At 44.3% G+C, this 16,115-nt stretch overlaps 1 protein-coding gene across 5 annotated transcripts in view; it reads right to left on the bottom strand.

Moving 5' to 3' along the window:
* The window catches only part of LOC146863859 (uncharacterized), a 617,506-nt gene that overhangs the window by 102,645 nt on the left and 498,746 nt on the right, over positions 1-16,115 (bottom strand). The gene's annotated exons all lie outside the window — the stretch shown is intronic.

The following is a 16,115-nucleotide window of genomic DNA, read 5'->3' as shown; positions in this document are numbered from 1 at the left end:
CTAATGGGTTGGTAGAAAGGGTGAATCGTATGATCAAGGAACACATACAGCTAGCCATCACTAATGGATTCAACGTTGAGGACTCATTGAGAGAGTCCATTTGGGCGTATCACACCACTCCCAATGGGGTCACGGGGATATCCCCTTTTGTATTTCTCAGAGGGAGGGAACCCAGTACCAAAATGAATCCAAGATGGTTGAGTGGGGGGAAAAGTGTGCTACCTGACTTAAGCCAAAGTGAAGAGAGAGTTGAATTACATCAACAGAAATACAAGTTATGGTATGACGAAAAACATGGAGCAAAGAATGTTGAGTTAAAAGAGAATTCTCCTGTTTTGATCAAAAAACCGGGTCATGTGCAACCAGGATTGAGCAAGTATGGTGTACCCCTAAGGGTGGACAAAGCAGGTAGAAATGTAGTCCGTTTGGAAAATGGACAAACATGGAGTAAGGACAGAGTTGTGAACACTGCTTGAAGTAATGTTTTTGTTTATATCCCTTCATGGGGAGATGTGTTGCAATCTTAGTATAAGGTGTTATGTTATGGTATGTTCCACCTCCCCCTCCCTGCCTTCCAAGTGGTATAACCCAGGGGAGTTCAACTTAGAATGTTGGAGCTACTGTTGTCATTTCATTGAGAGCGGATGGTCAGAATAAAGACTCTTGACTAACCTGTTGTGGAGTCGCAGTTTCTTTTGAATTCCAACACATTACATTTACAAATCATACAGAACTCAGCAGCCAGACTCGTCCTAGACTCATCCTAGACCTCCCGAAATGGACCCACATCACCCCCACCTCAAGAAACTCCACTGGCTCCCCATTTCAAAATGTTGATCCACACCTTCAAAGCTCTCTACAACCAGGGACCAGTGTATATAAACCACAGACTGAACTTCCACCTTTCTTTCAGACACCTGTACTCTGCCTCCCTCTGCTTCGCCCTCACCCCCTGCAACTGCCGCAGTATGTATGTATGTATGTATTTTTCATTTATAGAGCGCACCGTAACCCTACGGGCATCCTGGTGCTAAGACACAGCAAAAAAATAGACACAACTGCGGCTGGGCAAAACCAGCAAATTATGCTCTGGGAAAAAGCCAGGTCTTAACTTGCTTACGGAACTGCAGCAAATCCTGTATATGTCTCAGCTCTAATGGGAGACTATTCTACAGACGCGCAGCTGCAACGCTGAACGCTCGCCCCCCCATGGTAGTTCTTTTTATCATCGGAATCCTGACCAATTTAGCTACCGCGGAGCGCAAGCTGCGCGTGGGTACATACCAGCTGAACCTACGTTGCAGCGGTTTGGGTCCAAGCCCATGAAGAGCTTTGAAGACCGTGCACAAGGACTTAAACAAGATTCTTTGTCGCACCGGGAGCCAGTGCAACTCCGCTAATGCCTTAGTAGTTGATGCATTACGAGTTCTCATTAAGACGAGCTTTGCTGCTGCTGCCTGGATACGCTGGAGTCGCAGAACCAAGTAGCCAGGAGACTGCAGCAAGGCATTACAGTAGTCCAGGCGGGTGAGAATAGTACACCTGACTACTGAACCTCTAACTTTAGGGGGTAAGAGTGGTAGCACCTTGCGTAACAGTGGAGGAAGTTACTTCTCCTACCTCACCGCGAAGTCCTGGACTGACCTCCCACTCCACTTACTTACCTCATCATCTCTGCTGGAATTCAGAAAAGGACTCAAGACTTGGCTGTTCAACTGAGTCCCCTACAGCAGTACTCTCAGCGCCTGGAAACCCTTGGGTGATTAGCCGTGCTATACAAATCCTGATTGATTGATATTGATCTGTAACGAGCTGTGAGACACCCTGCTCACCCTTAACCCATCTCCCTCTGATCACGCCATCATTGTCACTAATCACTATCTTCTTTGAATCTTCCTTCCCCCATTACTACCCCCTTCTTGTCTAAAGCAAAACACACTACTGCCTCTCTCCCTGCATTTCTGGGCCAAATACACAACAGCCTCACGTAATTACTAAAGAATGCATCATTTTCCAAATTCAAAAACCTTTCTGCACACTTTTGACTATCACTACCCTTTAAAGACATTCTCTCCAATATCATCAAGACCTCAACCATGGATCACCCCACATATCTGTTTTTCCCAAACACTGGTGAGCACACTCCTCCGTAAATGGCATAAGAACAAGGCTACAGAAAACCTTGACTTTTATACACCAGCTCTCACCAGACTTTCCACTGCAATTGGCCATGCTAAATCTGTCTACTTCCCAAGTAGTAGTGCCTAACTCATCACTTCCCTTCAGCCTCCCCAGATGCCTGGCATACAACCTTCTTGATCTTTCTAGACAACTCTCTGTGCATGCTCTCTCTCCCACACAGACATTGTAATCTGCTCTCTTAAAAAATCACAACTTTTAGGCACCCCCTTAGCTCACTGCTTACTCTTCTGCCTCTTTCCTCCTACATACCTACTACTCCATGAAGGTGCACAGCTACACTTCCCAACTTCATAAGAGCATCTTGAACAGGGCTCTGTTAAGGTTAGTCTTAGTATTCAGGAAATGGATTACAATATACCATGTGGTGGGTTCTGATAACTTCAGTGCAGATCAGGTAGTACCTATGATATCATTCTAAGAAAAGTTTCATAACACCAAAGATAGGTGTGGCACTTGGCTTCATAGCGACCACACCACATTTATTTTTAGAACGTTTTTAGCAAGCCATTCAGCTTTTTATTTTTTTATTCCCGGATGATTCCTTGTCATCGTTGGCATTGAACTCTGTTACACATCAATCCTCAACGCGCCACTGCAGTCTTGTTTATTTCTGGTAGCAGCATTGGAACAGCAGTGTGCAAGCAAGTACCGTTGCTTCGCTGATGCTATTGTCATATCATGATTATTATTATTATGCTCGAGTTGATATCCTTGGGTCTTGCTTTTGGAACTGTCTTGTGGGTACAGGACTCTTCTGATAAAGTATGGCACAGTTTGGCTCTGTTTAGCTTAAGCAATATTAAGTGAATTGCATGCTAAGTTTAATCTATGAGTTTACTTTTCTGTTGAGGTGTTAACTGTGGGTAATGTAGTAGAGAAGGATATCTGAATTCTTACACAATTTGAAGCTACCAGGCTATTGCTGTGCTGGCTTGGAAAATCTTAGTATGTTTTCTCTTACCTCTTTCTTGCACGGTAACAAATTTGGGTAAAACTGCACAGAAGGAGAATTGATTTCTCTAGCCTTTTAGTCGGTAGTAGTATGCTGTCCCAATATTTACAAAACTTTGTTGGACTGTTACAGATTGTGTTACCCTTGAGCTGTATTCATTTACGGTAGCACTGGGACATAACAGGTGATATTATGAGTCCATTTTTATCTTCAACTGCAAAGGGTAAACAATGATTTTCATTTAGGATTTGAATACAATAATCTCTTAGTCAGTTTAGTCTTAACTCCTTTGGTTGCACCTTCAAGGAAGTCTCCAAGAAACATGCCTATGACTAACATTTGAATTCTGTGGATCCCCTGCAGATTCCAGAATTTTCCCTTACAGAAATGTTTGGAAAATATGTGATTTTCGTAATAGTTTGGGTTTTGCAGGGCATTGCAGGTAAGAACATATGGTGGGGTCCATACAACTCATACTACTCTGGACTCCCCTGTGTGTCTAGTTCTCATAAATGTCCTAATTTTGTGCTAGTTTTCCTTGGGTGGCTGCACAGCCCGGCCCACATTCTATACTACCGACATCACTAAAAAGTTGTTTTTCATCCCTGAAATTCAAGGTTTCCACATAGCTTTTTGGGGCCATTCGTGTTGTGTTTGATAAGTCCCGTCACACAAATGGGGTATTGTCTCTATCAGGGAAAGTGTGGGAACACAGAATAATAGAGCATGTGCTATTACCAATCGGATTTATCTCCATTCAAATGCAAGCAGTGTGAAATAAAGAACAGGCATGCAAAATGCCCTCTGAATCTCATGATGCTATGAGTAACCACAAACTGGGAGATGTACAAATACTCCCTATTCCTTATCTAAGTATCTTGTGTACGTTTCAATAATACATATGGCTCCTTCATACCAATTTTTCATTCATTACATTTTACCATATGAATTGCTAAATGGTCAGTACACAATGAAACATCATTAAAAGCTTGTTTGCTTGCTCTGGGTATTGCATGTTTGAAACTAACCAACAAACTCTATCTATCCCTTAGACCAGAAAGGTCTGACAGATGTAACAGTATGTTACTTTTGTAAATCGGCCATCGGGCAAAACAAAATAGAGATATGAAAGCTGTACCAATTGCTATTTTATCCTATTTATTTTATTTCAAAGACTAGTTTCTTTTGGGAAACCATAAGCAATATGCACAAAGGATCCCTTGCTGGTTTTGTTTGGTTTATAGAAATTTCTACATTTCCGGGTTCATCCACGGGTTTCATACCTGCTTATTCCACAAACTCCAAGTAGGTTGAAACTGCAAAAAATAGGGAAAATGAACTACCAGTTAGAAAAATGCAAACACTGTGGTAAAAATGTTTTTTTTACAACCCTGCCTGTTTCTGAAAAGCTGGAAAGCTAGTGATTTCGGCACAGCAATCCTTATAATTAATTTCAGTTTTCAAGAGAAAAAACTGCTTTCTTGCACAGCACTTTTTTAATGTTTTTTCAATAAAAAAAGAAAATGTTGCTATATTTTGACTACTTTTTCAGTTTCCTCAAATTAATCCAGAAACTCTGGGTATCTTTAGAATCTCCAAAATGTTGGGAAAACAACAGAATTTAGTGGGAAAAAATGTAGGAATGGTTGAGCGCAAAGTATCCCAAACATTAAAAAAAGGTCTCAGCACTGTGGTGGTAAAAGCCTCAGAAGCTGAGGGGTTACGGGCTTTCCATGCAAGTGCCTTCCAACGTAAATATGATGAGATTTTTGTTGTTTTCTGATTATATAAACTCTGCTGTACAGTATTTCATATGCTTGTTTGTAGTTAGTGTTCCGAACAACAGCTTATATACATTTTCGGTTATACGCTCAAAGATGTATGCAAATCCATACTCTCCATTAGTTGTCCTATGTGCCTGATGACTAACGGACCTTACAGATCTGTTTTGAAATGTTACTTGCTCATCTTATAAATAAATGAGTCAATATATAAGTAAACAAATAAATATATAAAGAAAATATTATTCCGATAATTACAAAAATACAACGCTGATGACACCACTGCCAACCAAGATCCACCTTGACTACGATCACAAAAATTGATTTAGTGCTTTTCTTGGGTCTAACAACAGTCTGAGCCTGCTCAAGCAACTAGCTGTTCTCAGCTTTGCAGTAGTAGGTACCTTGAAAATTAGATAGATATTTGGGATCCAGTAAAGTTTTATTTAGTAGAGGGTCGCCTATATTGCAATCAAAACTTATCAGACTATTATCTGGTTCAAGGAGATATCAAGTAGATGATATAATGGAAAGGCTACTACACACTTTGCTTTCTTAAGAGGTCCAGAAGTCTTCCATTATTAGAAAGCTAAGAGATATTCTAAGGTTGTCTAGTAAAGATATTAGGTCCAATTTATAAATGCAAATATACACACTCATATATTTACTACTGTACCTAGGTGTAACTCTCCACATTATTTTGCTAGTCACCATTTCCAAAAGGATATTTACACCTAGGGGTAGAGATACATAGCTCTGCCCCCTCAAATGAGCGATCAGAGTCTGACAGAGCAGAATTTACAATCGTAAAGTTACTCCAAGTAACTTTTAACCTGTTGGCGAGATTTCCATCACTGTTGTGGAGAGGTCCCTATGGTAGAGTATATGGGAAATGTAATAAACGTAATTAGTTGAAAACAAATTACAAATATTTTAATGCATAATATAAATATAAACATTTACAACACATTAATTCATCAAATTATATGTGTATTAACTATTAAAATGATTTAAATATATTAATTTAATTAATAAATATTACTTTTAAGCAATACTTTAAAAATAATTCTCACCCTCACTAACATTTTTGGTAATATTTAAAATTTAGTATATGGGTAAAAGTTATAAAAGGTATGTATTTATTTATTTAGAAACATTTTCACATTTTATATTAAAAATTAGTTTTATTTTATTTGTTTGAATTATATATTATCATTTGATTAAAAAAACTATTATATATCATTTTTTATCACTTAAAAAAATATATAATTTGAAATGTCTAACTAATTTAATTAATTGAACATTAGTAGCTCTGGGCTGTTAGTTTAATTCCCTGCGTCAATTGATTTCTATGGGGTTGTCCCACCTCTGGGAGTACCGGGTGTGGGCCATATTTGTTGCTTGATTTACTCCATGCCTGGGTTAGACTACATATGTGCCAGTTTTGACACCTTTATGGCTGTAATAACTTTAGAAGTGTATTATGCAAATTGCAATAATTACAATAACATATCCCTCCCAACCCCCTCCTGAAAATTTCCCTTAACCCTCTCTTTTAGAGCCCGATTCCGATCTGAAACCGTTCCGACCGTCACGGACTGGCAATGTTTTCTGACACGTACACGCGCTGTATGCCCAGCGTAGTACGATGCAATGCGTGTGAAACACAACTGACTCGCACAGAGCACAGTACGTACGACCGACACGTACGGAAACCAGTGAATCGGCTGTAAAAGAGCCCGACGCGACCGACTCATACGCGAAGGCTGCAACATAACATAATGTGAGTCGAACAGACTTGGACTACCCCGCAAATGCTGAGAAAAGCACCAGTCGCGGTCAACTGAACGTCTCCGTCATGCTCAACTGAACCAAACAGAAACAGACAGAAAAAGACCGAACAAGCATTGTCAAAGGCAAAGAAAAAATACATTTAAGACACACCCACAACTCAACCTACATAAACGGCCAAAGTCCCTACCATGATCCTTTGCAAATTCAACAGACCTGCCAGCAGAGAACACCACTACACTGCACAGAGACATACTCTCACAACTCACCCACCACACAAACTTTACACCACTAGCACCGCTCAAACATCACATTCATAAACACCCAGCTCAACTCCTACTCACTCACCCTCACTTTCACACACACCCACACATCCATCCATCTCCACTACCACCCATCACCATGCCCCCAAAGAAGAATCCAAAGTTCACAGATAGTGAGTTGGAAGTCATGGTAGATGAAATTCTTAGAGTAGAGCCACATTTATTTGGCACATTGGTCCAACAGACCCCCATGTCCCAGAAAACAAAGATGTGGGAGAGGATTGTCAAAAAGGTGAATGCACAAGCACCTTGCCTGCGCACAATGGCAGACATCAGGAACAGGTACTATGATGTGCGAAGGAGGGTCAAGAAGCTGATTGGCAAAGACCATGCTTGAGCCAGCGGAGCAGCGGTGGCCCTCCTGCAAAACCTACGCACTTCACTTCCTGGGAGGAGAAGGTGCGGGCCATCCTTCCACTGGAGGGCATCCATGGATTAACAGGAATACCAGAGCCTGGTGAGTACATAACCAACTAGCCAATATTGTGAGGTAATACACACACACAGACATCACTGTCAAGGGGACAGTGAAACCAATCACTGTTAGCAAAGCCATATCAACCGAAAGCTAATTATCCTGTGATGTGTATGCCAGTTATACAAACACAATCCCTTCAATCTCAGAGTAATATGTAACTATGTCATAACATGTACAAACTCAAAACACCAACAAACACTGTCAGCCATCTTGCCAGGACTGTTACACTACCACACAGGGAAGCTGACTCACAGGAAGGAAGGTCGGGTTTGCTGGGAAGGTGGGTATAGCCAAAAGCATGATGGGAGTCGTAGTCACAGCCAACAGTGCTCCTCCCTCATGGCCCATCAAGCCAACCTTGAACCATGCTCATCTCACAGGGAGTGGAAAAGAATTGCCAAGATGGCTGACTCTGGGCACTGGTGTAGGGAGCACAAGGCCCTGTTGGGAGTTGTGCACAAACAAATTCCAGGACACTACTGGCTGGCATCCTGAACGTAAAGTTTGACTCCCTGTAATGGAAGCATGGTTCATGGTGGCCTATCTGGTCTGGGCGAGAGGAGGAGTGCTAGCTCTGACTACATCTGCCAGTAGGCACTGTCACACACCCACCCCTCCTACCAACTCCAAACAACACACCTGGGACTATGCACTCCTTGAGAGGTAAGTAAAATCTCCTACAAAGAAGACTCACATTGGGCTCTGGTGTGGGGAGCACAAGTCCATGCTGGGATATGTGTTCAAAAAGTGATGTACAACATACCGGCAATGTAAGTGGAAAGCTCACCATTCACAACAATGTACTAACTTAGCACCAACACACAGCAAGGCAATGTGATCCAAACACCAGTCACATCCAGCAGCCATCTTGTTGCCACACATTCACTCTCAGGGAAGCAGAGTCACAGGAAGGAAGGTTGGGTTTGCTGGGAAGGTGGGTGTAGCAGAAAGCATGATGGGAGTCGTAGTCACAGCTAACAATCCTCCTCCCACATGGCCCATCAAGCCCATCTTCAACTATGCCCATCTCACAGGGAGTGGAAAAGTACTGCCAAGATGGCTGACACTGGGCTCTGGTGTAGAGAGTACAAGGCCCTGTTGGGAGTTGTGCCCAAACAAACTCCAGGACACATCTTGCTGACATCCTGAACGTAAACTTTGACTCCCTGTAATGGAAGCATGGTTCATGGGGGATTATCTGGTCTCTGGGGGAGGGGCAGGTTCTGCAATTACTCTAACTGCTTTCAAGGCCTGCTATAAACACACCTTCTCAGCCAGAACAAATACCACTCTTGGGACCAGTCAGTCCATGACAGTTAAAGTAAATGCCATGGCAAGATGGCTGACACATGGGCCTGATGTATGAATTGCCACAAGTCAAACCTAGGCACTGGCCCTCTCACACACGTTCACACTCTCAGCCATCTTAACTGTATATTTCCACTCACTGTCTGGTGATGTATTGTTCCAGGGGTGCCCCCTGGGCTGGCTGTGAAGGTGTGTGGAGTACAGGACAAGTGGTGAGATGCAGGCATAGCACACATTAATACACAGACACAAAGCTACATATACATCATTGACAAGGGATACCTGACAGTGAATGGAATGGCTTTAGAAAGATAGCTGACACTGTTGCATGGTTTATTTATGTTGTGAGCTGTTCTCAACTCCTACATCATGCAGCGTTGTCAGTGTCCTTGCCACTACACTCCCCTCACTGTCATTGACACCTTCAACACAAGGAGTAATCTGGACTAGGTTGGAGGAGGCGTACAACATACAGCAGCATAACAAAAACACAGCAAACCTCTGAACCTCACTGTTATGAGCATGGAAAAGTAAGTAAGCCGCCTTGGTCAACTCATCTTTCCATGGAGGACATTGATCAGATAAATTACGTCATCACGTACAAAGATCAGCAGCAACATCATTTGCTATGGTAATACAATTACATGTGTGCAATGAGATGAGAACTCTGAACACATTTAACACAATAGTATATCTCAATTGATCACATACATACCAGACTGTGACTATGTTGTTAGACACACCAATGTGTCTCAAAACGACATGTGCAAATGCCAGCACACATGCACAAATCTTACAACACATCGTAAGAGGAAGTGCACGTATGTCCTTGTTAAAGCACAAATGTAGAAAAAAAACACACACCTGTGTCGGGCACAGGGTGGCACTTGTACATACACTCATAATAAAATACAATAGCAACTGTAATGTGTGTGATTCGTTGATGTGTGGAAAACAACAACATACATTGTTTCTCCTACCCAGAGAGCCTGCTGGGGACACTGCAGTAACAGAACAAGAATCCCAGTCCCAGACTCTAGTTGACCCTGAGCTCTCCGGTGGGGATGTTTCTCAGTCCTCTTCGGCCGATGATAAACAACCTGGACCCTTCGGTGAGGATCAGCATGCAGCACCAGCAGCTGTAACTCCAGCACACCGTGCCACCACTCCTGCTACATTTGCCAACAACCAGATGACATCTACCAACACGGACAGACCAAGGCAAGAAAACACAGGCGGCACAGCTACACAGGGCACTGGAGTTGGCGGACAACAACACCACTGTCAACAGTGAAGAAGGCTCAGTGTTGTCTGTGTCTACAACGGCAGGTCCTGCTCGTGTGGGTAGGGGTGGTGTGAGGGTACGCAGGGTGAGGTCACGTCCTGAAGAAGGGGCTGCTGCGCAAGATGACCCACAGTTAGGACGCATCATAAATGACTACTGAGAATGCACCGGAGACGTTGACCAGGTAGTTGGGATCCTCAAGGACATACAACATCAGCAGGCTGCCCATTATTCCAAAATGGACTCCCACATGTCCAGGGTGGAGACCCACATGTCCAGGATGGAGCCCAAAATGGATGACCTCACTGCGGTGCACAGGGACATACTCACATGCCTCCGCCAGATTGCTGACAACATGACCACACCTCCCTGTGTGCCCACTACATCTGTTGCCACAACATCTGCAACTGCTACAGGGAGGGATGAGGACTCTGGCGGGGAGAGTTCCCTGCACCGCAGCAGCCTGCACTTGAGGATACCCTCAAAAGAAGAAGAGGGGTCATCCGAAGAAGGACAAGTGAGAGACAGATGGCCATGTATACCCCCAGGAAGTGAACGCCTGCTCCTGATATCCTCTATTGTGTGCAAAGCGTTCACCTTGTTGACTGTCACTGAACTCTCCCACATGTGAGGGAGGGTCTAAGTTGGAACAATGAATCAAATGACTGTGGACTTGGCTCTGAAAATTTAATCTACTAACACTAACAACTCCTCTGTGAACTTTGGATTTTAATCACACTGTACAGCAGTATCAATTATGTGTACTACTTCACACATGCATCTAAATTAAATCATAATCACACAATTCTTGCCTCTGTCGTGATTTATTCTTGGTTTGTGACATAGAGATGATGACCTGCTAAACAAATACTGTGCAGGAAAACAACTACAGGAATTAAAACCCAGTCTTGTGAGTCATGGTGTTGTGACACATATGAGAGATACACACTACAAGGTCAACACAACACAAAAATCCCATGGCACACATACTCATAGCCTCCACTATTGTGAACTGAAAAGACACTGAAATGCACATACACTAAACTCATTCTGAGAAAGTGGCAATCAGTGCACAGGTACAGTATGCAAATGAATGTTGGATGTGTGTATACAGACGAGGCACACCCAAATGTCTAGCACAGGTTTATTACACAATCATAACATGTCGCATCCACAACAATTGTAAGGTAAAGGTAACCTCACCGTGACAATGAGCACAAAGTAACCAAGAGGGTCAGAAATGTCAGTACTGGGGTGTGAGGCACCGCTTCCACTTTCCAGGAAAAGTTGCACTCTGGAACAGCATTGTGTGTTTTGGAGGTCACATGTCAGCAGACAACAGCCAAAGGACCCTGTAAAGGACAGACATACAACAGTCTTGAAATACAAAAATAACTGTATACATCTCCAATAGACATTCCATACACAAGTCTCATGATTCGTGAACACAACCTAGGCCTCATGTCAACACTGTAATGGTGAACAGCCTAACTCAACGGACACATAACTGCAAGGATCATGTCAAATAGCATGCAGCCACACGTATGCAGAGACATTGCACTACATACTCATATTAGGCAAAGATAAAGCTTAGACAACTCATCACTGTCTACTCACAATCATGAGAAAAAGTTGTTGATGAGCTGTGTCCGAACATCTCCCTCATCCTCATCATCATCACTGGCAACATGATCCAGGGGGCTGCTGGAGGCTGCTGGTCGTCATCATCTTGGATGAGAGGTAGCTCTTGCCTCACTGATCTTACACACCTTTTCTGGTGCACATTGCAGTGCCCCTCCTGTCCAGGCCAGGCCAGGCAGCGGAATCTGCTTTTCAGTAGTCCAAATGTCCGCTCTATCACTCGCCTGGTCTCCCATGTGCCTCATTAAAACATATCTCAGCAGGGGTAACAGGGTTCCTGAGTGGTGTCAGCAACCACGGCATGTTGGGGTATCCAGAGTCACCAACATACAAACAAACAAACAAACATATCATGAGTCTGAAAAGAGGGTTAAAATCTGAGATACAAAACGCATACAAGGTAAACAGACATTACACACTGACAAGCCAGGCACGCTGGTTTTGCAGCTGTGACATCATCTGTGGGATCCTACTATTCATCATGATGTATGCGTCGTGTGCGGATCCGGGAAAACGTGCACAGACATGTGAGATTGTCATGTCCCGCAGACATACCATTAGGGAATTGCTGGAGTAAAAATTATTACGATTCCTGTATGTCTGTTAATTTGCTTGTGGTGGTACCAAAGCCACATATGTACCATCTATAGAGTCAATGACATGTGGCATCCTTTCCAGAGCATAAACGTCACTCTTGATGTCAGCAAATTGTCCAGGTGTTGGGAATTTGATGTACCGGTTCAGCAAATGCAACATTCCCTCCAAAACATCACAAAGGACACGGCTAAACATTGGCTGTGACATCACACCAGCAGTAGCCACGGAGTACTGGAAGGTTCCTGTGGCAACAAAATGTAGGGCTGCCATCACCCTCCCCGTGGGAGTCAGCGCTGATGGATATAGCCGTCCAGGTTAAAATGTGGGGCCAACTGCTCTACCAAGTCCTCTATGAGCGGTCTGGTGAAGCAGTAACGTCGGATGCTGTCATGTTCAGCCATGGTTTGTAGGTCTGGAAAGGCTCTGTGGACAGCTGGCCTCCTGCGGTACATAGGTGAGAAAAGAAAGATTATCATTTCCTGTTCATATGTGGCAATGAACATGCAACATTTCACATGCTACCTCATAGCAAGACTCAATGAAGTCAGGTGTGTGCTGTTGAGCATGGACACATATGCCAGCTATGTGCCCCTCACCGAACATTTCAGCTCCTGATGGTTAAACAACAAGTGCGATGCTGTGCTCTGAACAATCTATGGGGTCTGTGACAGTACATCTGAACAAATGTCACATGCCAAATAAACACCTCAGTGACTAGTGACGATAGATGTGTTGTCCAAATGACAGGTGTTTGTAAGGTCCACACACAGAGATCTTGTAATGCCACATGGACACTGTCAATATGTAATGTCTGACGTACACGTACCATCACACCCATAAAACACACATGATGTGCTCCCAAATTTGTTTGCATGGCAAACATGTATGTCTGTGACACACAGCCAAAGCAGCAACTCACATGCCAAATACAGATAGATAATTGAAACGATTTACATCTACACATACAAAAAGAATTATGTGCGTAGCACAATACGCAAATACTCTGGATTAACCCCAGAATAGTAGCTCAGGAACACTTTGTGACACACAGTCCATTTCAGCTGTAATTTAGGATGTATGTAATATGTGATCACACAATGGGCCCCTGGGACTGTGTCCACACAATGGGCCCCTGGAACTGTGTCCAGGCCTAGGGTGGTGATCTGCAAAGTTGTCACTCACATTTGTGATGTGCATCACACACAATGGATTTTGTCCCCAAGAAACATGACTCATCATGGGAGTCTGTGCTACAAAGAGCTCTGTCCAATATGACATGTGAAGCTTTGTACCCACACATGTAATGAAGCAGGAAATGTGGTTTTCTATACTGTGTGACAGGCTTTTTGATTGGTGTAGAACACCTGAGGCTCAGCCAAAATAGTGTGGTTGGCATCCTTTGGCTGTTTTCTGTAATGGTGACAGACGCGGGTGAGTATACAGAAGCCGCGGCGTACACTTCAAGCCCAATCCGGACGCATACATTGGATATTGGCCTTCTGTGGGACAGACGCGGGTGAGTATTCAAAAGACGTGGCGTGCATTCCAAGACCAAGCAGGACACATACATTGGCTATTGGCCTTCTGTGGGACAGACGCGGGTGAGTATTCAAAAGACGCGGCGTACACTCCAAGACCAAGCCGGAAGCATACATTGGATATTGGCCTTCTGTGGGAATGATGCGGGTGAGTATTCAAAAGACGCGACGTACATTCCAAGACCAAGCCGGATGCATACATTGGATATTGGTCATCATGGGGACAGACATGTTTTTGCAGCGTGTACAAATCGCGTGCACACAAATACGGTTGGGCAACAACAACAATGTATCCAAATCTATAGTGTCATGATGCAGACATTTTGAAGGACGGGGTAAGCTTGTCCGAGGCATGCAATGTGATGGATTGGACAAATTTGGATAATGCGAACGTCTCTGACCTATCTCTTTGGACCCATGGAACAGAATCCGCCTCTGCAGCACATATATAAGACATTCTGTTCCCAAGAGACTTCACTTGCCTGCACTACATGCTACTTGCCTACATCACAACCTACCACTGCTGCTGTCTCTGCATTCTCTGGAGCCAGCAATGGCACGTACTGTGGACAGGGCCCCAACATTCACAGAGGAGGAAAACCAGGCCCTGCTGGACAGCCTCCTTCCACAGTAAAGCAAGCTGTATGGGAAACCAGGGCAGCAGGTGAGTGTTGATTGCACTGACTTCTCAGTACACCATGTTTCCTAACAGGCACTACTAGCATTCTGATCACCAAGGACATGCATGCACACATAGTCATTGTAATTCTCACAGTGTGTAGGATTATGTGCTGTACAGGGACAGTGAAGTAAAAGTGTATCCTGTGCTATTTCATCTCATGCACTGTATACATGTTGGGAAGGCAGGCTTACACACAGGACAACAGCCCCTACTGATACATGAACTTCCTTAATACGTCTTCTGCCCTACTACCAATGATCTATGTGTCCACGTGTGTGAAGAACAAACATGTTCCATGTGTAGTAATTGTGTGTCACTATGTTATCCTTATAGGTCGATGCCTATCAGAAGCTGTGAGATCTGTGGGGGTCTTCAAAGGCCGCATCCGCCAGGGCCAGAAGAGGTGGTAGGACATCCGTGGCTGGACCCAGAGGATTGCTAGAGTCCAGCTGAAGATGTCACTTCCTCACAAAAGGGGTGCCCCTCAGCCCCCACATGCTCTAGATACTCACAGTGGTGTTCCCTGACCTGGATAGGTAGTTGAAGGCCAGACAGCAGCAAGGAGGGGGTGAGTTTGATCCAGTTAGCTGAACTAAGGCTGCCATGCATGTTGCACTCTGTCAGCCCGGTAACACTATCACGAGTCGCGTGTCTGAGACAACACTTGTTTTGCAAAATGTAAAGATGCTCCATTGTCATCTGATGCCCAGGTGTGTCCCTTTCCGTCTGTGACATGTGTCACTAGACTCCTGTGTATTAGCTGTAGTCCAAGGTCACTGTGTACAGCACCATGTATGACAGGTGCATTGAGTTGACCATTGTTAGACCTGTCAGCCCTTTGGCAGTTCCCTCCTCATTTTATTCTTTCCCCCTTTTCCTTCTCATTTTTTTTTCTGTCCACTAACTACTTTTTGGGTGCTGATGTAGAGGCTCTGGGCGCCCTCTTCTTACTATCTGAGGGAGAGGCGCAAGGTGCTTTGATGAGGAAACTAGAAGAGGGAGGTTAGTGTCACAAAATGGTGGTTCCCAACTGTCACCTCAGCACCTGGGCCATAGACTGCCATGAGAGGTTCCGGAACCTTCTGGGCCACTCTGGCCAGTCAGGCCCCAGGTGATAAATAGAGGTGGGAGCGGGGCGGCCATTTTAGGACTTAGTTGGGCTGTGAGGTAGTCAGGAGTAAGGCACCTGAGTGGAGAGGTGGCTGCGCTAGATAGGGATTGGACAGGTCCTAGGGTCTGCGCGACTTCCCTCATCAGTTGACACCACCCTCAACCTTCTGACCGGTCCCTGTACACAGCCAATGATTCTGGGGGTCATCGTCATCGGGGGAGCCCTCAGCATAGTCAGAAACCCTGAAGTAGAACCAGGGGGAAGAATCGCCGTCTGGGACGGCTTTGCCCTCATCCTGGGTGTTGCCTGGGAATTTGACCCCCCAGCGGCCCTAGCGACTGTCCACCTTCCCTGGCTATAAGGGAAGGGGTCGTGCCCAATACTCAACAGACTGGCAGGCCTACTTATCTGTTCGACTGAGAGCCT

This window comes from Triturus cristatus, chromosome 2_1, assembly GCF_964204655.1.
Source record: "Triturus cristatus chromosome 2_1, aTriCri1.1, whole genome shotgun sequence".
Classification (NCBI taxonomy): domain Eukaryota; kingdom Metazoa; phylum Chordata; class Amphibia; order Caudata; family Salamandridae; genus Triturus; species Triturus cristatus.
Note: the sequence above shows the minus strand (reverse complement) of the source record. Positions and strands in the feature narration are given on the sequence as shown.